Source organism: Dipodomys spectabilis, unplaced genomic scaffold (genome assembly GCF_019054845.1).
Source record: "Dipodomys spectabilis isolate Male_0828 unplaced genomic scaffold, ASM1905484v1 ptg000144l, whole genome shotgun sequence".
Lineage (NCBI taxonomy): Eukaryota > Metazoa > Chordata > Mammalia > Rodentia > Heteromyidae > Dipodomys > Dipodomys spectabilis.
The window spans coordinates 545923-572383 of NW_024870821.1; the positions used below are offsets into that span (position 1 = coordinate 545923).

General features: G+C 33.6%; 1 pseudogene; it reads left to right on the forward strand.

Annotated features, from left to right (window-relative positions):
• The first annotated feature begins 4292 nt into the window (after positions 1–4292).
• Positions 4293–4392, forward strand: LOC122117581 (annotated as a pseudogene).
• Positions 4393–26461: the final 22069 nt, after the last annotated feature.

The window sequence follows — 26461 nt, forward strand, 5'->3', positions numbered from 1 at the left end:
TAAGCAAACAATGTTCTTACAAGCCCTATCTAAGCATATTGACTTCAGCAGTGGAGGGGGGCCAGAAATTTTGATATAGATTTTCTTAATATTTTAGCTACCTAAAGTGATTTTACAGAGCCTATATGGCTCACTACAATGCAGAATAGATTGAATGAAGACAGGAAAATAAATTCTATGTTCAAATGAGGCAACTTCAAAGAGTTTTAAAAGAGAAACCGTGAAGATATAGAGGGGCGGGTGAGGAGGATATCTTATAGACTTTCAGCTTCACTGGACTTGAGGCCAAGAAGCTGTGCTTAATTTGAAATCAGGCAAGAGCTAAGAGGAGGACATAGATTTAGGACTTACAAGCATTGTCTTTTGTAACAGACACTGTCACCCAAGGTATGGATGATTTAACTCTATTCTTTTCCATACATCTTGCTGAGCAAATGCAAGACCAAGAGAAAAATAATCTATTGAAATATTTTTGCAAAGTATAACTTCACTGATCCTGATATGGTATCTAAGGAGAGTCCTAAGAGAGAACATAAAAGTGGAATATACTTTGGTTTCCTCTAAGCATCTTGTTAGCAAAATATATCTTTGAGGTTAGAAGTGATTGAACCAAAAACTAGTGGAGTACTTATTTTTGTGACACTTTAGACACAAGAAGACTTTCAAGATAAAAGAAAAAAAGTATAGCTAAATATTTGTGATCACAACTTCTTGGACTGGTTTTGTGGAGACAAAGTTTTACATTAGAGTTTGTCCTCATTAACATAGATGTTGGTTTTTTGTGGCAACCAAATGCAACGGTGAAGTTTAATGGACTCTCTTAGACAAGTAAACAGCATGGTAGAAAAAATGGCAAATAATATTTAGTAAATTAGCTTGGTTAATTACTTTGCCAGAACAAAGAATGAAAGATATAATTCAAAATCACTTGACTTAAAAGTTTGACGAAAGAGTAGTGAAGAGAGATGAAAGAAAACATAGAGGACTTTTCTGTCTCCAGTGGAGTAATGGGTTCTTGATCTTGTTTCTTCCATTCTATCTTCACAAGCTATCAAGGGTGGCTGAGGACTGGATTAGCCATTGCAGACAAAGAGAACTCACAGAAGAAAATATTTGCAGCAGATGTAGGTGATTCTTAACCTTAGACAATCTATTTAAATCTGTTCAAAATTCTCTGCTACACCAAACTGCCCTCTTTGAACAGCTTTGTTTGCTTTTCCCAACACTACCCTTCATTGACTATTTAAAATTTTGAGAGGTCACATTCATCCTCTCTAGAGATTGCTGTTTGGTTGTGATTTTTGTGTGTTTTTGTATTTTGTTGTGTTTTCTAACTAAATTACAAAAGGTTTTGCAAGTGTATTACAAAAAATATGTCCATCTAATTGTCCAATGCTCTTTGATCAGAGTGACTCCTTCTATCATTCTCAACCAACCCCTTCTCCAAGATCTATTTCAGATTTACCACTTCCTTTATCACATGTGTACATTGAGTATTCTAGCTGTATATGCCCCTTGTTCCATTTTTCATTCATTCTATGCCTTTACTATTATTCCTCTCTGGTTTCAACTTCCTGATAGTCATTCTGTTAAACTGTCTGTTAATATTTTGAAAGGTTTATATACATTCCACGGAGTTTCAATCCTGCATATACTTGAACTGATGTCAGCTTATATTTCCATAATTCATTCATCTGCAATAACAATTTGCAAGACTGGAGATCTGAAGCACCTAGACATGATTTTATTCTCATCCATTTGGAAGATTAATCTTTAGTCAACAAGAAAGTTTAAATATGGCTTAGAATATATTCCTAACTACAAAATTTTATAAATGGCTTTGTAAAAAGGTTTGTGATTATTTTATTTTACATGGGATAATATTTTCTACTACCTATAAGTTTTGGAAAAAGAAGAAAACCACGATTTACTACTATAGAGGAATATGGTAGAAACAGAAGACAGATTTTATGTTTGTCACATCTCTGATGAGTACCCATATTCATGACTTTAAGTCATATTTCTTACTATGTTAGATAGATAGGGAAAACATAAAACAACATATGATAAGGCATCTATTTGTGACTTTTCAAAATGTACCTTATTAAGTGATGAAACTTACTTTATTAGCTAGTTTTTGGGTTTGTATTATGGGAGGTTGTTCTATTTGACACATTTCTGGAAGGCACCTACTGAACAACACAAATGGTGGGTGGTACTATTTCTACACTTTAATGAATGGTTGAACCTGCTTGGCATTAGTGCTGGATAAATAAATCAACTCTATTGTAATTTGCACTCTAAACTTGAAAAATTTGTAATGTCACTATCGTCTACTTGTCAAATGTTATTTTGGTGAATGTGATTTTTAAAAGATTATTTCAAAAGGAATCTGTTTTCAGGAGATTAAATGTAGGTTGTCATTTGTTTGTGAATGATAACATTTTTATACAACAGAACCAAGTTTTACTGAAGTACCAGTATTTTGAAGCATTAACAATATTCTCAATTAATGTTTTTGTGAATTATATTTGACCTGAAGTCAAGTTTTCCTAGCCTTGGTAGACTAATTATGGATCTATCGTTCTAGGAACTAATTTTTTGGCCTACTTATGCTGGACAGAAATCTTTCAGTAATCATCAGAAGAGGGGTATTAAAAATAATTTTGTGACATTTGTGATCTTGGTCACACATATGGGCTGGTCATTTGTTTGAAAGTTTGAATTACTGTACTTTCAGATTTTGTGATCTCATCTTTCATTTTAAGTTGCACTGCATTTCACAATTGCAAACTGCTAATTCCGGTGTCATAAGGAATTGAGATGGATTTTCAATTACTTTCTGTTGACATGATTCATGAGTCTAGGTGAGAAATCTTGCCCTTGTTATCTGATGAAGGAGATAACTGGGACCTGGGATCCTAGGACCCATGGGTCCTGCAGAAGAGTAGTACATTTTAGATATCATATCATAAAATTTGGGTATAATCAGTAGGAAGGCTTCCGAAATTGGAGAAAAATATTTTGGAATCAGTGAGTTAAAACAATAAAGAGAGCAGCAGAGTAAAGTCCCTTATAGATTAGAGGAAAACAACAATTTTTTTTTACAATGTGAATTCAGAAGACCAAGAACACTTAGAAGGTATCAAAAGTTTATACCAAAGACACTGCATTGATACTTTTTATATTCAAATGTACATTCTAAACCTTATTATTTATATTCCAATCTATTTATTGTAATAAATATCTATTTATTTGTCAAATTATCAATTAATTCTAGCAAGTTTCACTGTGTGAAATAAAATATTAGCACGTATAAAGATATAATATGTAACTATATATAATATAAGAAAAAGGCACATGTTTTTCAATGTACTGTTGTGGTTAGGGTATCAAAGGCAACTGTGTTTTAAAGTATTATTCCATTATTTCTACCTCAGTGTTGGTAGAGTTGGACCTAAAGCTTTACCATTTGTAGATTTACAGCCTAGAGGCAAGAGGAAACAATGTGATAAACATTACCAATTTAAGGCCTAATATCAAGGAGAAACATATAGACTTCTCTTGTAACTATGAAAATATTGGGTGAAAGAAAGGCAGTAGTGTAAATTCCTGCCTGGTTGGATGGTAGACTGGCCAGGACATTAGGTAATCATGCATGTCAAAACTTTTTCACCTTCTTGGCTTTAGCTACTTTTGAAATATTAGGTATAAGAAACAATTATATTTTGATAAAATACCTTCTAATCTAAACGATTCTGTCTTAATTGTTCATCTCTCTATGATCCTTTTTAACTAAGATTAGTTTTGTTCCAGTAAGACAATCTATGCCGTCAGGGTAAGATATTCTGGTTGGTCTGTTGCTACATGGAAGAAGAGTAAAGGGTCAGGTAGACATTTGTGCCAGTAAGACCTCATTTAGGAATTTTAAGCTGCAGAAGTTTAGAAGGAGCTCTTAAGCAAGGCTTACTTTGAATCCATTAGCTCCACAAAGCTAACTCAGTTGATAAATAAGTACTTGAAAAGCTATAACCTTTGGACCTAGCTATAAAGGCTTCAAAGTATGATCAAATTTAAAATGAAAAAGACTTAAAATAGTCATTGACAAAAAAATTGCAAATGTGAGCAATCGACCAAACAATATGTTTTTTCCAATATACACAGAATTTTAGAGAAGTAAGATCAATAGCATTTTTAGGAACAATAAGGTTTTCTGGTTACAAAAAGTCAACTAAGGATATATGCCTTTATAAAGATTGCATCATTAACTACTTAACTTTACAGGATACTACATGCTTCAGCAGCACATTTACCCAAATTACAACAAAATAGAGATTATCATGGCACTTGCACAAGGATGATATGAAAATTTGTGAAGTATTCCATATTTTTCATTCTTCAGATGTAAGAAATGAAAAACAGTTATTAAAAAATTGATTACAAAAATACAAGTCATTATGTCAAAAATGAACTTTACAACTTTGGTGCGGGGAGGGGGCTAGTGAGGAGGATTGAGTGGGGGGGGGCAGAGGGAGGATGGGAAGGGATGGGAAGGGGAAACAAAGGAGGAGGCTACAATGCTTGATAAGAAATTTACTCATTATCTTGCCCATGTAATTGTAACCCCTCCGTACAGTATTTTCACAATAAAAAACTAAAAAAATACAAATGTAACAACACATATAATTCATTGAACTGAAAGTTAGTTAGACATCAGTGTATTAAATCCTCACCTTAGAAAGGCCTTTATATAGCATAATCTTTACAAAACTTTTGAAAGTAGATAACATTGTCATTTTATCCCAAAGAAGTAAAATACTATAAGGACTTAGGTAAAAAAGGAATCTTAAACTTTTTCTATATGGAATGCTATCTGAAATAACACATTTATTAATGAACCTATATATTATAAAACAATGTAGAATTCAAAGTATTATAGCTAGGAGAGAATGAAATAGATTATGGACATTATACAAACAAAATACAGATTATATTAAAACATACTTTTTTCAGACAAGCATCAGAAATATTTTCAGTTTCTGTACTACTCATTTCAACAGATAAGTTAAAATGATTTCTGATTTAAAAAATCACAAACTCTGCAGAAATCATTATAGATGTATACAAACAACTCTTGAATACAATTTGACATCAAAGTCAGGCAATTCACTTGAAGAATACCATTGAATCCATGAATTTTTAAAGTAAGATATTGCCGTTGCTCTATATTGTGAAAATATTTTGTACAGACACAAAGATGGATTGGCATTTTTGAAAATTAAGAAACTTAACCAAACCATTATGACTTAGGAGAACAATTTTTACAGCCTTCCATAACTTCAACGAGGTAGTGATACGTATTTATTCTTTTGGCAATATTAAATGCAGTTTCTTTCAAGTTGTGCTTCAGACCTTGTTTGATATAATGCTTCAATAGAAGGAGATCCAGCACATCTTTGCTATTTCTATTCCAAGCAGCAAGATGCAAGGGGGTTAAGAGAACTTTAGTTTGGGCATTGGTATCTACATAGTGATGAACTAAGAAAGAAGCCACTCTTGTATTATTCAACATATAAGCACTGAGCAGGGGTGTCCAGCCATTCACAGTAATTGCATGAATATCTGCCTTGAGCCACCAACTCATGTAGGATTCCTGATGAAGAGAGGTATACTCATCATCATCCCTAGTATTCACATGAGTGGCCTTTTTGGAAAGTAGTCTCTGCACTGTAGTAAGCCGATTACTTTCAGCAGCCCACAGAAAAATTTGCTTGAATACGTCTCCACTTTTTTTTGCAAATGATACCATTCCTCACTTTTTTATCTTGTTCCTTGTCTTCATCAGAATTGCCTAACCAGAGACACTGAGTACCAGTGGGAATCAGGTACACATGTATTCCCCAATAGTTCACGTTGGTTGAACTGCTCAGAAAAATCCAGTGAATTTTCTACATCTGTTATTTCACCATGATTTTTTTCTCTTTTTCCATTTTTACTATTCGAAATTATTCTAACTGGAGAGTAGGGAATTGATAGAGAACAGAGGAAATGTTTTCCTCCATATTGAAAGGTACAGACTGAAAATGAGGACCAGTGGTGTCTTCATGTGCAGCTTATTCTAGGAATGAGAAAATATGAAATAATGCCTTCTATGTAAATGATTTGGGGAATGGCAGAGCAGAAAGTGAAATGATGCAACCAAAAATATAAAAGCAAGATAAATTAGGATAATTATGGAGCAGTCATATTATCTATGAGAACCATGAAAGGGAGAGAGGAAGAGAGAGACAGATGTGCAATGACCTAGCTAGCCACAAAATCCAGGCCTCGGATCAATTTATAGAGAAAACAATTTTATTTTTTAAAAGAGATGGAAATAGAATTTATGTATTTACTTGAAATTAGTAAATACACTTTTAATAGCCTACATAAAGAGACATAGCTTTGACCAAATTACAGACAAGGATCTAAATCCCTGATAATTCTAGTAACAGATCTGACTGAAATCAGTTGAATATCACTTTTCCTGTAGAGTGAAGGAATAGGTCCAGGCTAGGAAAGCAGCTAGAGAAGGCAGACCGATTGTATCTGGGACAAAACTTTGTGGAAAATGGTATCAAGGATTAATTACTACTGATCCACTTGCACTGGAAGTGTGAATCTGAACTATTGCTTGCTGATTATGAACTATTGCTTTAATCATTATATGTTCCAAGAAGAAAAGGTGAGATTTAATTGATAGCAAAGGATTAGTAATACATTTTGACTTCTCATTAAGGACCTTCAACCATCAAAATCACATGAAGTCAATAGACAGGCCTACTTTTTTAGATGAAAACAGGTGTCTTTAAAAACAAGGTAATTAAGTATTCCTACAAAAGACTTTTTTTTACTACTGCATTATACAGTTTTTTTCTAATGTTGGGTAACAAATAATGGATCTATTAGAAAACTCTTAAAGCTCATATGTTCAATAGTGAGTTTTCTTATATCATGGTATTTTTGTTCATGGTTTTAAGAAGAAATTTACTAGCTTAAATTTCTGACAGGACAATATCATCACTGTACAACTTGCTTCTATACTCTAAGTTTTAAATTACTATCTAAGTATGTGCATTAGATAGCTATAGAGGAAAATCTAGAAGTCACACTGGTGGCTCATGTGTTTATCCTAGCTAATCAGAAAGATGAAATCTGAGGATTGTGGTTTGAAACCATACCAAGCAAAAAACATCCATTAGATTCTGATTTGAAAGTAACCAGCAAAAGCTAGAAATGGAGCTGTGGGACAAGCAGTAAAATTCTAGGCTTGAGAAAACTAAAACAAAAAAATATCAAATTCTGGGACAGAACCAGGTCCTGAATTCAAGGCTAGTATTAGCACAAAACAAATGAATGAATGAATGAATGAATGAATGAATTAAAATAAACTAAGTGGTCACATGTGGCGAGGCAAGTAAAATGTAACACCCATGGTGACTGGATTGTGTATTATTTTGTAATAAGGCAAATTAATGTTTGTCCAAATCACTAATATTTTATTTGTACTTTTTTGTATTAAACCCTGAATTTAGCATGCATATATATGTGTGTACATGTGCACACATGTGTGTATGTGTATATGTGTGAGTGTGCTGTTGCAATGTTGCTTGCCAATGTGGACAGGGTGAGGCTGAAAAGAGCTAACTGTGTTGCAATGCTTTTATTTATCAGTGTTTTGTCATGTCATTTCTGTGGAGCCACTCTTCTGTACATTTTATTTGTCAAATAATAACATCATCATAATCAAAGCATATACAACATTAAGTTAGATAAAAGAGACCAATTTCAGCTCTTATTATATGTTAGGTAAGAAGATGCAGATATAATTAGGTAGTAAGTTAGTGCTATAAGATGACTGTCAGTACAAAATATGTATTTGACCTCTTAAATTCGTTATACTTTTAAGATATACTCATGGAGTGAGTTTGACCTACTTGACCAAACAGGTATTACTCTCGGGTTATTCCCATGAAATACAAGGTGGATAAACTCTTTCCAGATTTCTGTTGAAAATAACTTTCTTTGTAACATCATATCTATTCTCACTAAGATAATCAACCCTGTATTTATTAGGTTTGAATATCCCATCAAATTGACTGAAAATCAGTATTGTGGATATGCTTGTTAGATATACCTTTCAAAAACAGACAAACAAAAAGCCTGTGTCACCTCCAGATTGTGGATGCATTTGAAGTTGTTTTGTACATGCAATTGGATCTTCACTAATGGCTCTTTTGTGGGAGTAACTATCACAACTTTAACAAATAAGGCTTTTCGAATATCTTTTCCAATATACATAACAACCCAAAGCGAGTCTTGCAATTTCTGAAAAGCCTTTGAATATTTCAGTATTATTTCAGTTCATTGACTATAGAGCTAAAGACATTTCTGAAATAAATATTGTTAAGATCTGAAGATGTAAGTGGGTATATAGGCTTTTTTATCTATCATTTTATGAAAACCCAGTTTTTATGAAAGTAAATGAAATTGAATAATAGTGAATTTAGTAAGCTAATTATTAGTATAATTTTGTTTTCTAGTAACAGTTTTTTGAATATAGATGATGCAGTTAAATTATTTCCTTTGTGGCTCTGTACTTCAGTTAGTTTCATACTCTTTATAATTATAAGAGCGAATTTGTAGAAAAATAAAGATATTTGAAAATGATTAGGATTAATCATTGTGTTTTGTGTCCTACTTTCAAGAAAATGAGTTGTTTTCAAGTGTTAATATTTTATGATTGAATCTTCAGTAACACAAGAAATTTTGAAAAACGTGCAGTAGTACTGATGTCTTTTTAAACCAATTATATTCACAAGTTGGAGAGTCTTTAATTGATGCTTAGGTCTTGGTGTCTATGATTTTTAACCTCTCGTTCCTAACATTAATGATAGTTAAGACTGCATTTTTGGGTATATGAAAGGCAAAATATTTATCTGGGGTCAAAGGTGATTTTTATATCAGTCTTGCTTTAATAGCATTTTAAAGTACTACATTTCTCTCAAAATGTTGGGTATAAAAAGTAATCAAAATACTTCTAATGGTAAACAACTTATCTGAGCTACAATGTGGAAATGATTGGTCTATAGACCTGCAGTCTGTTTCCATCAGGAATTGGGGAGGTTATTCTTTCAGTATGATTGTGTTAAACAGAGATGAGGGTCCCCAGGCAATGCAATGTTGTCATGGGATAGAATATGATTTCTAAAATTTTGAGCTAGAAATCAAGAATGTTATAGTTTAGCAGTTCCTTTTACCAGGGAGGTATAAATCGATTATGAACTTGGAGTTTTCATATTACAGTTACTTATTTCCTTTTTTTCTTTTTGTTTTTTTGTTTTTTTTTTTTGGTTGGTCGTGGCGCTTGAACTCTGGGCTTGGGTACTGTCCCTGTGTTCTTTCGCTCAAGTTGATCACTGTACCACTTCAGCTACAGTGCCACTTCTGGTTTACTAGCTGTTTATTATAGATAAGAATCTCTCAGACTATCCTGCCTGGGCTGGCTTTGAACTGCATTCCTCAGATCTCAGCCTCATGAGTAGTTAGGGTTTCAGGTGGAGCCACCGGCATCCCGCTTAGTTTCTTATTTTCTAACAAAGATAAAGTGAAATATCATTAGAATGTGGACAATAATTCTGGGAAATTTTCCTAGAATTAGTGGACTAAGTGCTGGTATTTTAGTCATAAATTAGAATGAAGTTAATTGATACGGTGGGAATGGGGCGCAGGCTACGATTTACCATTTGTGCAATTTTGTACTAGTAATTCCAACTCTGAAAACTTCAATATCATCATCTCAGAATTAGAAATGGAAGTAGTTCTACTTTATGGGATTATTGTGAGGATTAAATTAGATACCATGGGTAACGTACTTGGAAAAACAATCAGCATTTGATCCTTTCTCCCTGTTATTTTATTATGTGATGAATTCTAACATTTTTACTGTGATTTTTATATTGTGTCTCTTTAGGATACGCAATGTGATGTATGGACATTCATTTTGTTGGTCACTTTTATGTCATTTTGAGGAAAAAAACTGCAAAGAAAATTTCTGAGAAGGAAACTACTATTTTGACTCATGGTTTAAGAGAACACAGTTTAAGATTCAAATGTCTCCATTGTTTTTTTTTTTTTGGGGGGGGGGGGGAGGCGGTCCTGTCGTGGGTCCAGAACGCTGGGCCTGGGAGCTGTTCCTTAGCTCTTCAGCTCAAGGCTAGCTCTCTACCACTTGAACCACAACGCCACTTCCGGCTTTTTACTTTTTGCTTATGTGGTGCTGAGGGATTGAACCCAGGGCCTTAGGCATGTAAGGCAAGCTCTCTACCACTGAGCCACCTTCCCAGCCACGATTCCATTGTTTTTAGTTATATTTTTATTAAATAGTCATACGAAGGAATTTCCATTCAATAAATCAGTTTATAAGTACAATGGATCTTTACATAACTTTCCCACACCCTTCCAAACCTCACCCCACTTTCATTTCTTCTAGTGTCTGCATTGAATATTATACATTCCCTCTCTTCGTCCATAATTCTCTTTATTCCTTCCCTTTGACTTTCTCATATCTGCCAAATGATAGCTTCTTGGTGTTCATTTTGTTTGAATAAATGTTCAATTTTATAAGAAATTACACCTTTTAAATACTCTTCTGCAATACTATTGTGTAAACTTGCATAAAGACCTATGTTCCAAATACACGACAGAACATGGGTCCTTTGTGTGTCTGGCTCTGACTTAATTTACTTAACATATTTTTAGATCTATCTATTTCTTTGCAAATTATGTAACAGTCTTCATAATGGATGGGTGCAATCCAATTGTGTATATGTGCCCCACTTTCTCCAACCATTCCTCCACCGTAAGGCATCTGGGCTGTTTTCATAACTTGGCTACAGTAAATAGTGCAGCAGTGAACATGGTTGTGAAAGTGATTTTACTGTATCTTTAGGAAGAATTCGTCACTATCTTTCTGGGAGCAATCCTCTAAGCAATTTTCCAGAATAAGCACATCCCTCCTTTCATCTCCATCACAACTTTTTGCAAGTCCTCAAAAACATACTACACCCTACAGGTCTCAATAAGCTAAAACCACACTGTGCAATACATTTTTTTCATGATTGTACACATAATTTAGTAAGAACCTTCTATGTACTTTTCTAATTTGGGAATGAGGGACATGACAATAGAGGAAAAGTAAGATAAATTCAATTTAATTAGCTATTATAATATTTAAAAACATTTTCAGCTCTAACTCATAGCCTCACTTACTATTATTTTAATCATTTTTTGATTACTTCATCAATCCCCTAAATTATAACAGGTGCATTAAATACAAAAGCAAAAATTGTGGTTTGGTTTTGACACTCATGTGTGAGGATGCACAATATGGGCAAATAGAGAGATTGGAATTAATACCCATTACCCATTTTGTTAAATTAAGATGGTTTCCCAAACTGATTCTTGCAATTCATATTCCATTCAACAACAAGAAACATGTGACAATTCCCTTTGTTTTCCTCATTAATAACTTTTGTTTCTATTTTATTTTACAACAAAGGTTGATTTTTCATAAATCTACTGTAGATACAAAGATACGTTAAAATACTTCTATCTTTATGCATTGATATATACACACACACATCTGTAACACAGGTTGTAATGATAATTTATAACTTCTGTAACTGTATGATTTACTAAATTATTTAAAAAATAGACAGCTTATGCCTGGAATCTTGGTTACTCAGGAGGATGAGATCTGACGATCCTGATTTGAAGCCATCTTGGGCAAGTAAGTCCATGAGACTATTATCTCCAAACAACCAACCGAAAATCAGAATTGGAACTGTGGCTCAAAGTAGTAGAGTGGTAGCCTTGAGAGAAAAAGGTCAGGGACATCACACAGACTCTTAGTTCAAGAACTATAATCTAGCCAAAAAATCTAATTTACACCTGTGTAAGTAGAGTATTTCCATCACCCAAATGCACATCCATGCTCATTTGCAAGATAACTCTGTTATGTCTGGAGTACCACACAACATTATAGCTTAAGTAGAAAGGATCACAACATGGGTTCACTCTATCTCTCTCATGGGTTTTTTCTCCACTGAAATACTCAAATCTTACAATCATTCCAATTATTTAAAGTCATAGCTTTTTTCTTCAATAACCATAATATATTTTGCATTGAGTGTCTTGTATCTCCTAAATGGGTGTTCTTACCATTTTGTCATGCCCCCAGCCCTAAATTAGTCTGATTATTTTTCAAATAGAATCGGGCTTCCTTCTTGTGTATGATCTTGGGCTCAGTCCACTTTATGCTATTCTTCCTGGAATTTAGAATAACACGTGCATGGCATTGTGTACAGATCTTTCTGTCCAGTCTAAGTTTTAACCACTGTCCTCACAACAGTAGACTCCCATGTAGTCAGGATTTTCAAAAGCTTATCATAGCTGATTTTTTTTTAAATCTTTGCATTTCTTGCAGGTTTTTGAGTACTGAATTAATTTGTGTTTTCTTGGGTTGTTTTGTTTCATTTGAATGTATGTGTTGAGTTGTTCCAAACTTTCCTTTTGTTTCTTTCACTAACGTTCTTACCTAAGTGCTGAGAAACCAATTCTTCTTTCTCAAGATAGTCAAGGTCAACATTATTTATTCCAAAGCAATTTCAATAATATTTAAACACCTTCATACCTATGAATGTTATATGAATGCTAAGTGCTGAGAAGGGTCTTTTTATTTTCACAACAGTCTTTAGCATAGACAGACAGATCATGAAATATATGAAGATAATAAAACTACAGATGCTTGCCAGGTGGAGAAAAACCTATTATGAATTGTTTGACAGAGGCTTCCCTTCTGGTGAAAGAAATACGCTGTTTGATGCAGAATTTCACAAAATCATATAGCTAGGAAGAACCTAAACAATCATGCAATACTACAGAGTTGAGGGAGATGAATTGCCCTCCTGAATACTTTACTTTTGGGTCAAATAAAAGCAGGCTTGCAAAAAGAGAATAGACTTTAGAGAAACATGATGAGTTGATGTAAATAGCTGCTTAACTGATTTTGTTAATTTGTGAACTAATACATGGCAATAGGATACAACAAGATAAAAAATGAAGAAGGTCACATTGAAATACTCATTGGTGTGTTTGTGTGTTCACGCGCACGTGTGTATGCACACGCACATGTTCAGGTGCTCATGCATGTATTCATCATTCCTGAAGCTTGATAGTGCCTGGTCACTATCCCTAAGCTTCTGTGCCCAAGGATAGTGTTTTACCACTCGAGCCATTGCTTTATTCTGATGTTTTGGAGATAATCACATGTATTTTCATGATTGGACTGGCTTTGAACAGTGGTCTTCAGATCTCAGCCTCCTGAGTAGCTAGCTAAGTTGATTCAGCCTCTGAGTAGCTAGTTAAAATTCTGACTGTCCTTTATACTTCACTGCTCTTTTATTCTTTTCCTGAGGTAATCACAAGCCTAACTCATATATATGTCTAGTTGCTTTAAAAATATTGTTACTGTTTGGCACCAAGGGCTCCCATCTCTAATCTTAACTACTTAGGAGGCTTGAGAACAGAACCCAAGCCAAAAGTTTAGTGGACTTCCTTCTCAATGTGTTGCTGGGTGACTGAATCATTTCAACCATCCTGCGCTATCTAGAGGTTAAGATTGGAAGGACTGCAGAATCCAGGCCAGCCAGGGTAGGCAACTAGACCAATTGGTGTGCAACTCTGATGCCATTGATGATGGGAAGGCTAAAAGGACAGATCGGGTGCATGTTCTTGTGGAAAGGGAACCCCTATTCTAAAATTAACCACTGATATGACGCCAGCTTAGAAAGAACAATACTCCAAGTTGAAATCCCCACAATTACCCACAACCAAAATAGGTAAATATATTAACATCCCAAAACTTAGTACAATCTGTTCTTCGGTTTAATATCATCTTTATCTGATTATCACATGATGTGACAAAATCGTTTCTTCATTATCTTAAGATAAATTTAAAAGACCTAGAAAATTCTTTCTCAATTATTAACTGCAAACGGATGGCAATTCGTCTCATTTCTCACATATTTGACTACCACTATAAATTCATCTTATGATTTTTATTAATAGTAATATATTCTGATTTATTATTTTACTTTGTAACATTTGTAAAATTTTGCTTCTCTGGTGAAGTTTAAGTATTTAAATAGTATCATCAAAGTATATTCCTTGGGTACTTAGGGCAGCTTTTTACAAAGTTTTTAAACAATGGCTTCTAAGAATTCTTTTTTTTTTGTTTGTTTATTTTTTGTTTGTTTTTTTTTTTTGGTCGGTAGTGGGGCTTGAACTCTGGGCCTGGGCGCTGTCCCTCAGCTCTTCAGCTCAAGGCGAGTGCTCTACCACTTGAGCTACAGTGCCACTGTGTCCGGTTTTCTGGTGGTTTATTGGAGATAGGAGTCTCACGGTCTCTCCTGCCCGGGCTGGCTTTGAACCGCAATCCTCAGATCTCAGCCTCCTGAGTAGCTAGGATTACAGGCGTGAGCCACCAGCGCCCGGCTAAGAATTCTTAATTGTTATATTAGTTAGTTTATTTTTAACTTTAATTTAATTTTATTGTAAAGGTAATGTACGAAGAGGTTAGAGTTACATAAGTAAGGTAATGTGTACTTTTTTTAATGGAAAGAACATTGTTATTCCCTCCATCGATTTTCTTGTACAGTAAAAGAAAGAAATACTAATGCTTTAGCTGTTGCTATTGATCAATAGGTATTTTTGCTTTCTTTGTTCATGCATTTTTTATTATTAAATTGATATACAGAGGGTTTACAGTTACTTAAGTCAACTAAAGAATGCATTTCATTTTATTTTCTAAATTTCAAATTTTGAATTTAATTATTTTCTTTTGTTTCTTCAGAGTAATTCTTTTTTCAGTCATAGGATTAATTAATTTAATTTTGCATGAGTTTTACACATGTAAATTATTTAGACACATATTTTGCTTTTAAAATATTTAACATGAATATTTAAAAATTATTTTCTTAATTTTTATATGGTTGGTGAATTTAAATAAATTTAATTTCTTGTAGTTCTAAACATATTTGTCGTTACTGTGTTTTCAAGAAGCACATACTTTATTAAGAAGGCTTCATTACCTGGTCACTTTTTGGAAATATTTGTACTTGAATTAAAAAAATGTTTGAGCAGGGCATGGTGATTTGTGGCTTCCATTTTTCTAGCTATGGTGGGAAGTATTAGTAGGGTTTGTGATTCGGGAGAGGCTTTGAAATGATGAGACCTTATTATAAAAGTATCCAGAGTGAAATGATTAGAAATATAGCCATCTCTAGCGAGATATAGAGCACCTGGTTATCATATTTTAAATCTTGAGTTAAAATACCATTAAAATCAATTTTCTGCCAAAATAAAAGTATACATGTTTCATAATGTTTATTATTTAAAACTTGTTTGCAAAGGTTCTCATGTCTTCTATTTCTTAATTTTCAATTTAGTTGATCTATAAGAATCCAAGTATATTGTGACTATTTTATCTCTACTAAACTTTTAAATAGTATGAGCAGTAATATGATTTCATATTAACATATTTTAATATTTGTGATAATTTCCTCTGTTTAATATGTTAATATCAATATTCCAAATTGTGTGTGTGTCTGTGTTAATGTGGGTTTTTTGTGTGGGTGCTTTGTGTGTACTTTGTAATGTGTGGGCGATCACACCATTGCTTCACACATGTTAGGCCAATGTTTTACCACTAAGATATACTGTCTAGTTATAATTCAAATACTGCTTTAAATTATGACTTTAAAATTTTCATTTCCTATGAATTCAAAATCATATATAATAAAGTGTGATCCATCTTCTATCCACGTTAGCAATTTTTATTGTTATTTTATTGTTATTTACAATATTTCTACTGCCTTTCCACTTCCAAACTCTTGTGTTTGTTGTTGATGAAGGTTTTACTTTGCTTCTTTTCTCTCTTCATTCTTTTTCCCTTTAGAGTTTACCTATTCTTTCTTTTATTTCTTTGGAAATTATCACCTTCCTATTACAATTTCCTTACCTTGTAACAGGTTTTTAAAATGCTTTATTTTCTATTTTATTTTCTATTTTCCCATGTTCTCTGACTCTCAGTCAAAACTCTTAGGTGGATTAAAACGAAACTTGATTCAGGACACCTTATATTCCACTTTCTCTTCTCTGAAGTCTTTCTGTTTTTTGAAATACAGTACCAATGACATACAGCTCCTATGTGGTCCATCATTCTATCCCCTCTCACTCTCCTCTGCTGTGCAGAGTTATCTAAATCTTAACTCATTCCTAAATTAATTTTAGAAAACAAATATAGTCTTAGAGCAAACTAGCCTTGGAATACATTTCTTAATTGTTTTGAAATTAAAAAAGAACTGATAATCCTTTGCATTGGAAATCATTTTAAAATGTTTATGACTTAATATAATTCATATACCAAGCAAGAATAAGTTTATATAATCATTACACATATCATTTTATTACTACTGTAAATAGAATAAAAGTCCTGTCCCAATCTATTACCCAACTCTCATTATTCATAATTCCTAATCATCACCTAAATATCTTAAACAATCTAAATAGTCATGTCTTTAACATAGAAGTAAATATTCTATACTTTTACTTAACATTTTCCAGGGGCATGTATTCATGTTTCTAAGAAATGGTCACAGCAGTTAAAATTTGCTTTTGTGAAATTAATGTGATACATTTTCTTGTTGTTGTTCTTGTTTGCAAGACTTTGGCATTGTCTCCAAGGCTTTTTATGCTCAAGGCCAGCACTCCACAACTTGAAGCACAGAGCTAATTCCTGTTTTTAGTGATTAATGGAGATAAGACTCTAACAAGTACTTTTCTGTCTGGGCTAGTTTCGAACACAATTCTATGATCTCAGCACCCAGAATAGCTCAAATTATAAGCATGAGTCACTGGAATTTGGTTTGATGTATTTTTTTAAATTTTAATTATGTTTTAAGGTGTACCTTTCACTATAATGTACATGGTTCTACACAGAAATTTAGATATTTGTACACATTTCTGATGAAAAATAATCTCTAAAAATGTATGTCTTTCTGCACATAACGTATATATACATATATGTATATATGTATTTCTGAAGACAGACTCCTTCTAAAAATTTTAGGCTACTATTTTGACCTTTTTCATTTCAAAGATATACAGTCTTTACCTAAAAGTTTCCAAGAATAAAATAACTAATACATGATTTGAAAGTGGAGATTATTACTTTAAAGGAAATTTTAGATATACACATGATATTGTAGTAACATTTACAGTATATCACTTGAAAAACGTTCTGTTCAAACTCTTAAATATTTGTGTGTAGTGACGGAGAGAGAGGATTTTAATTCATACTGGTTAGGAATTTGCAATGTTTCAAAAATCTATTCCATAATTTGTTATAAGCACATAGTCAAGCTACCTGATATGGTTTAGTTTTTTTTGTTTCTTTATTTGTTCAAAATTTTAATATGGATGTATGCACAGTTGTAACATTAAAAGTATTAATCAAAAGACAAATAATAGCAAAGTCATAGACACATATCAGAGTTTCAATAATAAGCACTTATGGTGATAATAATTTTGATGAGGATTATGGCCACAGTGTAGCCTGATGATGACTTATTTTTGTTTCTGCATGAAAAAATTTGTGATTTTAAACCAACAAACTGAATTTGACTCTTTTCTTATTTGTAAGGTAAGGTGGAAAATGTAAGGACTCTTCACTGTTCTTTTTCTTACTCTAGAAGTCAACAAATATATTCTTCAATATTTCTGGTAGATTATATCCATTTACAGATAAGAAATGTAATGCCAACAGTCAATGTAGTGAGTAAATAATGATACTAGAATTTGTTTCTGAGATCTTCACTCTGTGGGCTTACATGGAGCAGTAATTTGGTGATGGAGAGGAACAATATGAAAAGTCTATGGGGAAAAAGCATACTATGGAAGCGGTTGTTTTAGGACTAAGTGACCAATGATGAGAATTTGAAACAGACCAGTTTCAGGAGCATAAAAAGGAGTACATAGAAATTATATTAGTGACAGAAACTGAGAAAATCTTGATCATTCATCTTATCTAATGGACGGAAGTAGAAGGATAAGAAGAAATCTAAAGTTCTTCCACGTCTCTGACTGGCAACCATGTTAGTAATATTCTTGGTAATAAGGACTACAGGTGGAAATGATGGATTTGGAGGAAAAAATTCTCTGATAGTTCTAAAATTTATGTTAAACAGATGCATAGATAAGTCTTTTTAGACATCATTAAAATATCAACGACCATTAATATGAAAAAGAATAATAATATCTGGGGCATTATTAAAGGGAAGAGGAAAAGGAAAGTTCTGACACAAATGTGAGCAATGTGAGCATCATAGTGGACAAAAATAGAAGAAAGAGATAAATAAGGAAACAAAAAAGTAATAAAAACAGATTTACAGAAGTAAAGGAGGGAAAGAATTGTCAGGAAGATATTGAAGGAAATATACTATTTGGATTTGAACACTAAAAGGACATAGACAAGTTCAATAAGAACAGTGTTTTGGTGAAAGTCATATTAATAAAATTTTGAGATATGAATGTGAAGTCATAAAATTATGGATCCATGAATTCAACAGATCCTGTTGATTTTAAATGCTGGGAACAAATGCTTTTATCCTGACCGTAGAAGAATTGTACAGATATAACTCATGATCTTTACTAAGAGGAATTCTGTGAATATTTTTGAAGAATTTGTTTAGCCAGGTGATTATAGATTGAACTACAGCACAGATAAGATTAATTTGTCTACAGTTCCAATGAGTGACACATGTATCCACATCAGTTTGGGATTTTATTGAAATATCTTTAGATATGTTTGGATATTTTTTCAGCCTATTCATTATAAATCTAGGACAAGTAACACTGATGTTACTGATGTTACTGAACACTCCTCCAATTGATTCTTCTTTAGAATAGAAAATGACTGATTGACACATCATAACTGTCCTATACTCTATTAATCTAGTTCTTGTTAGGGATATCTTCATGCTGAAATAACCCTGTTAATCAGCATGCCACAAATTCTTATATGTAGGAAGTACTCTTATAAACTTTAAACGTTTATTGAATGGAAGAGTTCAGACATTACCCTCACCACTAGGATTAAATGCCTAAAAAGATAAGACATTTTGCTTTAATGCCTTTCTTTCATTTTCTAATCCATATTTGTAAGTAGGGAAGGATTCTGATGTAACAATAATACAATGGTGACTTGTATTAACACAACATCTAGGATCTAGTGTTAATTCGGATACTTACTAATTAGCTCCATGTTTTGTGCATATTTATATTTCTCCTGGGTAAACTAATGAGCTCCAAAAAATGTCCCTAAGGAGCCTTTCAATTCTAATATCACTGTTTGTCTCAAAAAGCTTTAAATTCTATGCCCTCTAATGTGGGCATAATGTGGAACTTTTCTCCTCAGAGAGTGAGTACTACCCTATTGCTTAACATGTACAAAATACCTTCATACATAGACTGGGCATGTGCAAACAAGAAGTGGTAGTTGGACAATGTTCTTAGCAGTTTTTACAGATGAAATGGAAATAGAGCAACTATGAAGTCAAAAGGAATGTGCAAAAAAGACAAAGGCACAAAGTAGAATGTGCTAAGGAGATGCTGAAGTATAATTTCAAATAATCTGCTCAAGTGTGAGGGTGTGTTCAAAGCACAACTTCAGAAAATGTAGTTGGATATCTTGAGAGAAAAACTGCTTTAAACTATTCTGGGATAATTGTACAAGTAGAAGCCCCTTAGTCTACCTCTAATCAGCCACAACATCATCAACTTAGCTACTATTTTCGAAGTGCAAAGTGAGGAAAAGAGGGCTCATCACAGTTAGTGTTCAAGTTGAAATAATGGCAATCACATAACTTTTCTATGTCTTCATTTATTTTAGAGCATTAAAGTAGGAAAAAGCAAAGTAAATATTTTGCATGTACCTAAATTAAGTGCGACATATTATATTGGTCTCTTTTTAACTTGAAAGTTATTGATTATGTTTTATACTCTGATTTGGGACAATTATCTGATGTCAGTTATTTTCTTCTCTTCCTCTTCTTTTGCCCTTGGACTTACATAATTATTATTTAAAGAGACATACCTGAGCTTGCATTTCTAAATTCTTCAAAATTATCTCAACTACTTCATACTTCAGGCAACCTCCTATATATTTCTCAAGGGAATATTTTGTCACTACCATTTTTATCCTATATAATATTGGATATCTTCCTGCCTAATTCAGTGCAAGATATACATAGACTCATCCAGATATCTCAACACTTGTGCAACCATCAAATCCTGCCTTACTTAGAAATCATGCTTTTAGAATGTCTGGGGAAGTGGCATCTGTCATTTTTTAATGACCCTAAGTGATACTTACTTGCAATCATGTCTTAAACCAATATGCCACTCATTTGCTGGACGAATTGACAAAATGTTACACACACACACTCGGTGGAATTCTATGCTTCTAATTCATAAGGAAATGGAAAGACTTGGAAATATCCTACTAAGTAAAATAAGCAAGACACAAAGAGATTCCATGGTTTCCCTCATTTGTAATAAGTAGGAAATGTCTAGGATAGTCCTACCAGATGAGCCGAATGTCTCAATAGTTATGTTTATATGACCATATAAGATAATGCTGAGCAAAATAAAGTCCTAGAAATGGGAACAGAGGTTTTTCTTTGTGGATGTTGTTTTTAATGTACAATGTGATTTCTTTTTTCTTTTGTGTTTTCCCCTATGGTTTATCCCCTGCTGTATTTGATTTCGGGATCCTGTGTATTGTATATACACATATCTTAATTTGGCAAGGAAAGAGGAACAACCAAATGGAAAGACAAAGGGCAAAAACAAACCAGTGCAATAGCAATACTCACAAGACTTGTTGGAAATTTACATTACAATTTTTAAGGGGTATTGGGGTTAAGGAAAATTATGAGAAAAATGAGGGAGAAGGTAAAAAGTTCAACATGCTATGTATTTACTACCTTACAATTACTGCGAACCCCTTCTATATATCACCTTGACAATAAAATCAAATTAAAAAATAAGCTACATAAAATATAATTTCACTATGTTGGTATAGTAAATATTATTCTATGTGTATTACTTTTTAAAAAAAATGAACCCTATTTTTCTTCTAATTTGTATTAATTATCCCTTTCTTTATCAGAGGGTAATCAACTTGCCATTATTTTGGAAAAAAACATTATTTTAGTATTGTCATACTAAAACAGAAAACAGTTCAATTCTGTGGAAACTCCTAACTTTGAAAACTGACTAATTGTTAAGAGGAGAGAATATATGGGTTCTTCAACATTCCTATGACTACTAACTACTCATTTTCAAATTCTCAACATGCTATTCCAGAGATATTCAAAACAGTACCTGTTTGCATTTTATTCTGCAATAAATGCAGTTTCCAGTGGGGGGGGGGGAGTAAATATTTAAAAGTCAGCAGAAAAAATAGCCACATTCTGGTAGAAGATAAAACTATGAAGTATCTATAATAAATTCCTCAAATGTAAACATATGTTCATCAGAGTAAACTATTATTTCTATGACCATCAATCCTAAGTTTTTATGCTGTAAAATCATCCTAGCCCAACAGTTTCCAACTAGTAAGGTGGACCTTAAAATTCCCTAAATTCCCATCAGGACTTGTTTGTCATTATTGTGAAAAAATACTACTTTTCTGCTAATGTGATGCCCTTCTTATTGGGGAAAGAATGCTACACTAAACTTTGCTGCATCATTTTCCCTCCAGTGGTATTCTTGAGAACAAAACACATGCAAATATTATTTATAGCTATATTTTTATCTATCACAGATATTCAGGAGATCTGAATATGAATATGTGAAGCTTATGGTTCAAAGCCCACCCAGGATTATTCATCACATCAACAGGAGCAAGAATAAGAACCACATGGTTATCTCAATAGACGCAGAAAAAGCATTCGACAAGATCCAACACCCCTTTATGATGAAGGTTTTGGAAAAATTAGGAATCCATGGAACATTCCTCAATACAATAAAGGCTGTATATGACAAACCTACAGCCAGCATTATACTCAATGGTGAAAAACTAAAGCCATTTCCTCTTAACTCAGGAACAAGACAAGGATGACCACTCTCTCAACTTCTCTTCAATCTAGTATTAGAATGCCTAGCTACAGCAATAAGACAAGATGCAGACATAAAGGGGATCCAAATAGGGAAAGAAGAAATAAAACTCTCCCTCTTTGCAGATGACATGATCTTGTATTTAAAGAATCCCACAGACTCCACTCCCAAATTACTCAAGCTGATTCAAAACTTTGGCAAAGTAGCAGGTTATAAAATTAACCCCCAAAAATCAATGGCTTTTCTGTATGCCAACAATGAGAAAAGTGTGGCTGAAATTAGGAAAGCAATTCCATTTGTAATAGCCCCACAAAAAATAAAATACCTAGGAATTAACTTAACTAAAGAAGTGAAGGACCTCTATGATGAAAACTATAAAATCTTGAAAAAGGAAATCAACACAGAACTTAAAAAATGGCAAAACCTCCCATGCTCCTGGATTGGAAAGACTAACATCGTGAAAATGGCAGTACTTCCCAAGGCTATCTACAAATTCAACGCAATGCCTATCAAAATTCCACCCGCATTCTTCAAGGAAATAGAAGAGGCAATCCAAAAATTCATATGGAACAATAAAAGACCCCGAATAGCAAAAATGCTCCTCAACGGAAAGAACACTGCTGGAGGAATATCAATACCAAATTTCAAACTCTACTATAAAGCCGTAGTAATCAAAACAGCTTGGTATTGGCATAAGAACAGACCTCAGGACCAATGGAATAGAATTGAAAACCCAGAAATGAACGTAAAGACCTATAGCCATCTAATCTTCGATAAGGGAGCTAAAACAATAGAATGGAAGACAGACAGCCTCTTCAGTAAATGGTGCTGGCAAAACTGGTTAACTACATGTAGAAAACTAAAGCTAGATCCTTATATATCACCCTGCACCAGAATCAACTCCAAATGGATCAAAGACCTTGAACTCAAAGCAGACACTCTGAAAACATTACAGGATGGAATAGGAGAAACCCTGGGTCTCCTTGGCTCAGGCCGAAATTTTCTGAATAGAGACCCGGAAACACAACACATCAAAGAAAGGTTGGACAAATGGGATTGCATAAGGTTGCAGAGCTTCTGCAGGGCAAATGACATAACTAGCAAGATCAATAGAAAGCCCACGGATTGTCAGAAGATCTTTACTAGCCATAAAACGGACAAGGGTCTCATATCTAAAATATACTTGGAACTCAAAAAATTAAACCACCCAACAACAAATCCTCAAAGAAACAACTGCCCAATAAATATGTGGGCGAGAGACTTAAAGAGAAGCTTCTCTGAAGAAGAAAAAAGGATGGCCAATAAACACATGAAGAAATTTTCAAGATCCCTAGCCATAAAAGAAATGCAAATCAAAACAACATTGAGATATCACCTCACTCCAGTTAGAACAGCAAAAATCAAGAACTCTAACAACAACAGATGCTGGAGAGGATGTGGACAGAAAGGAACCTTACTTCATTGTTGGTGGGAATGTAAACTTGTTCAACCACTTTGGAATACAGTATGGAGGTTCCTCAAAAGACTTCACATAGAACTCCCCTATGACCCAGCAATCCCACTTTTGGGCATTTACCCTAATGTTTACAAACAAGACCACACTAAAGCTACCAGCACAACTATGTTTATTGCAGCATTATTTACCATAGCTAAGATATGGAACCAACCCAGATGCCCCTCAGTAGATGAATGGATCAAGAAAATGTGGTATATATACACAATGGAATTCTATGCCTCCATCAGAAAGAATGACATTTCCCCATTTGTTAGGAAATGGAAAGGCTTGGAAAAAATTATATTAAGTGAAGTAAGCCAGGCCCAAAGAAACATAGGTCCCATGGTTTCCCTTATTTGCAATATTTATTATAGGTATGAGTCAAGCGGAAAAAGTCAGAGAATGTGATGTTAGGAAAACGAACCCTCAAATATGTATTTTAATGTTTTTGTTTCTTTCATGCATGTGTTTCTAACGCATTTATAAGATTATTTCTTTGTTGCTTTGTATGTCCCTCCCCCACAGTGTAACCCCCGCTTTCACCATATTTGATGTCAGTATAACTTGTGGAGGAGATGGGGACAAACAAGTCGTTTAAGGATTCAGGTGGACCTGTTGCAACAATGAGAAGTACAAAATGTCATGTCAAAACCAGCTTTACAATGTCGGTGTGTGGGGGGGAGGGGGGTATGATTGGCTGGGTGGTAGGGGGGAGGCTGGGAAGGGAGGTGAAGGGTAAACAAAGGAGGAGGCTGCAATGCTTGGTAAGAAATGTATGCATTATCCTGCCCATGTAATTGTAACCCCTCTGTACAGTATGTTCTCAAATAAAATAAAATAAAATTAAAAAAAAAAAAAGCCCACCCAGGCAGGAAGGTTACTTAGATTCTTATCTCCAATAAGCTGCTCATGAAAAGCCAGACACAAGTGGCACTGTTGTTCAAGTGGAAGAACAGTAGCCTTGAGCAAAACATTCTCAGGGACAGTCCCCCAGTCCACAATTTAAGCCCTAGGACAAAGCAAACAACAAAAACAAAATAAAAACAAATCCCAAACCTAGCATTTTTCTCATTGTATACAAAGGTATGTAATTAAGGAAATTTCTTCCTGTGTTATATATAGGTAGAAGAAAAAGGATGTCACACAATTACTCTATTCATACCATAGTGCACCAAAGTCTCAAAAAATTCCGCCTTTTCTAAATTTATAAACTAATATCATAAATTTTTTGGCAACTTTGTCTAGATTATTCACATTATCATGTTACACAGGAACTGTTGCAATTATCTATTAACTAAGTTCTAATTATACCTCACTTGAAAGAATATTTTAGGCAAATAGAATGCCAGAATCATTTGTGAATTTGTGAATTAAATCTTCTATTCTATAGAGTATGAAATAGAATATGAAATTACAAAGAAAAATTACAAACAAAATTTTTTTTTTAAATCTAAATTCTAATTTAGCCAGGTCTACAAAGTCTTAAATTAGATGAAAGCCTTAAGCTTTTGTAATCCATCATTTCTTTGGAATCCAACAGAATGATGCTTACTTTTTCAAATTTTTGGTTGGGAATCATGAGCTATTTTGCATCTAGGAATCTTCTGTAATGATGACAGCATTTAAAACACAACTGAGGATTATATATGAGTTGCATTTTAATAGGAAACTTGACTTCTTAAAACATAATGACAAAATTAGCCCAAACTTGCAACTGTATATTCCTTTCTTGTTTTTTATTCCTTTCTTGTTTTGTTTTATTGAGACAAAATTATATTTCCTAGTCCAGGGAAGGTATCACTATATAATTCCACTCTCTAATCTCCTGTCTTAATCTGAGTGCTAGAATTCCAGGCTTGTATCTCATTGTCCTACCATACTTTGCTAGTTTATTTAATCTTGATACAGACTAGCATTTCTGAACTTCTCCGATAATATTTTTCAAAAGACTGTTGGCTCAAAATATTTATGCAATATTTTCGAAGATCTTCCAACATTTGACGCAGGATACGAACGTTTTCAGACACACCTGCAGGGGTCTCTGATTCATTCCTCCATGGATCCAACCCCTTCAATAACGATTACTTGACTTTCTTACTATCTCTGGTCCTTAACTATGTAATATTCTCAAGCGTTTTGGAGGAAATTTCACTTGAGGACTTTCTAATATTAAAAAATTATCACTTGATTCTAGCCTTAGGACATATTTTTTTATTATTTTCTAACATTTCTACACATTCTGGGAGTTGTTTCATATGTGTGTTTGCACATATAAGTGTCTCTGTGTGTATGTGCATGTTTGTATATATATGTAAAAACCTCAAGCTCTATTCAGCAATCTTGCTCATAACTAGTATTCCATCACATGAACCATTCTTCCAATGCAGCTTTTGGCTGGTAATTATAAATAGTGTCTCAAAGACTATTCTCCCAGCCTGGATGCAAATTGAACTTCCCAGACTCCTTTACATTCTTAGGTTCTATTTTTCCAGGAGTATCAACTTTTAAACTAGAAACATATTTTGTGAGCGCAAAAGCTGTAGCCCAGATTTTTAACTCGAGTTCGTATAAAGATAGAGGAACATACACATTACATATACTGAATGTACACTGTTAGAAATGTGATGTTAAGTGGGATGCTGGTGGCTCACGCCTATAATGCTAGCTACTCACGAGGCTGAGATC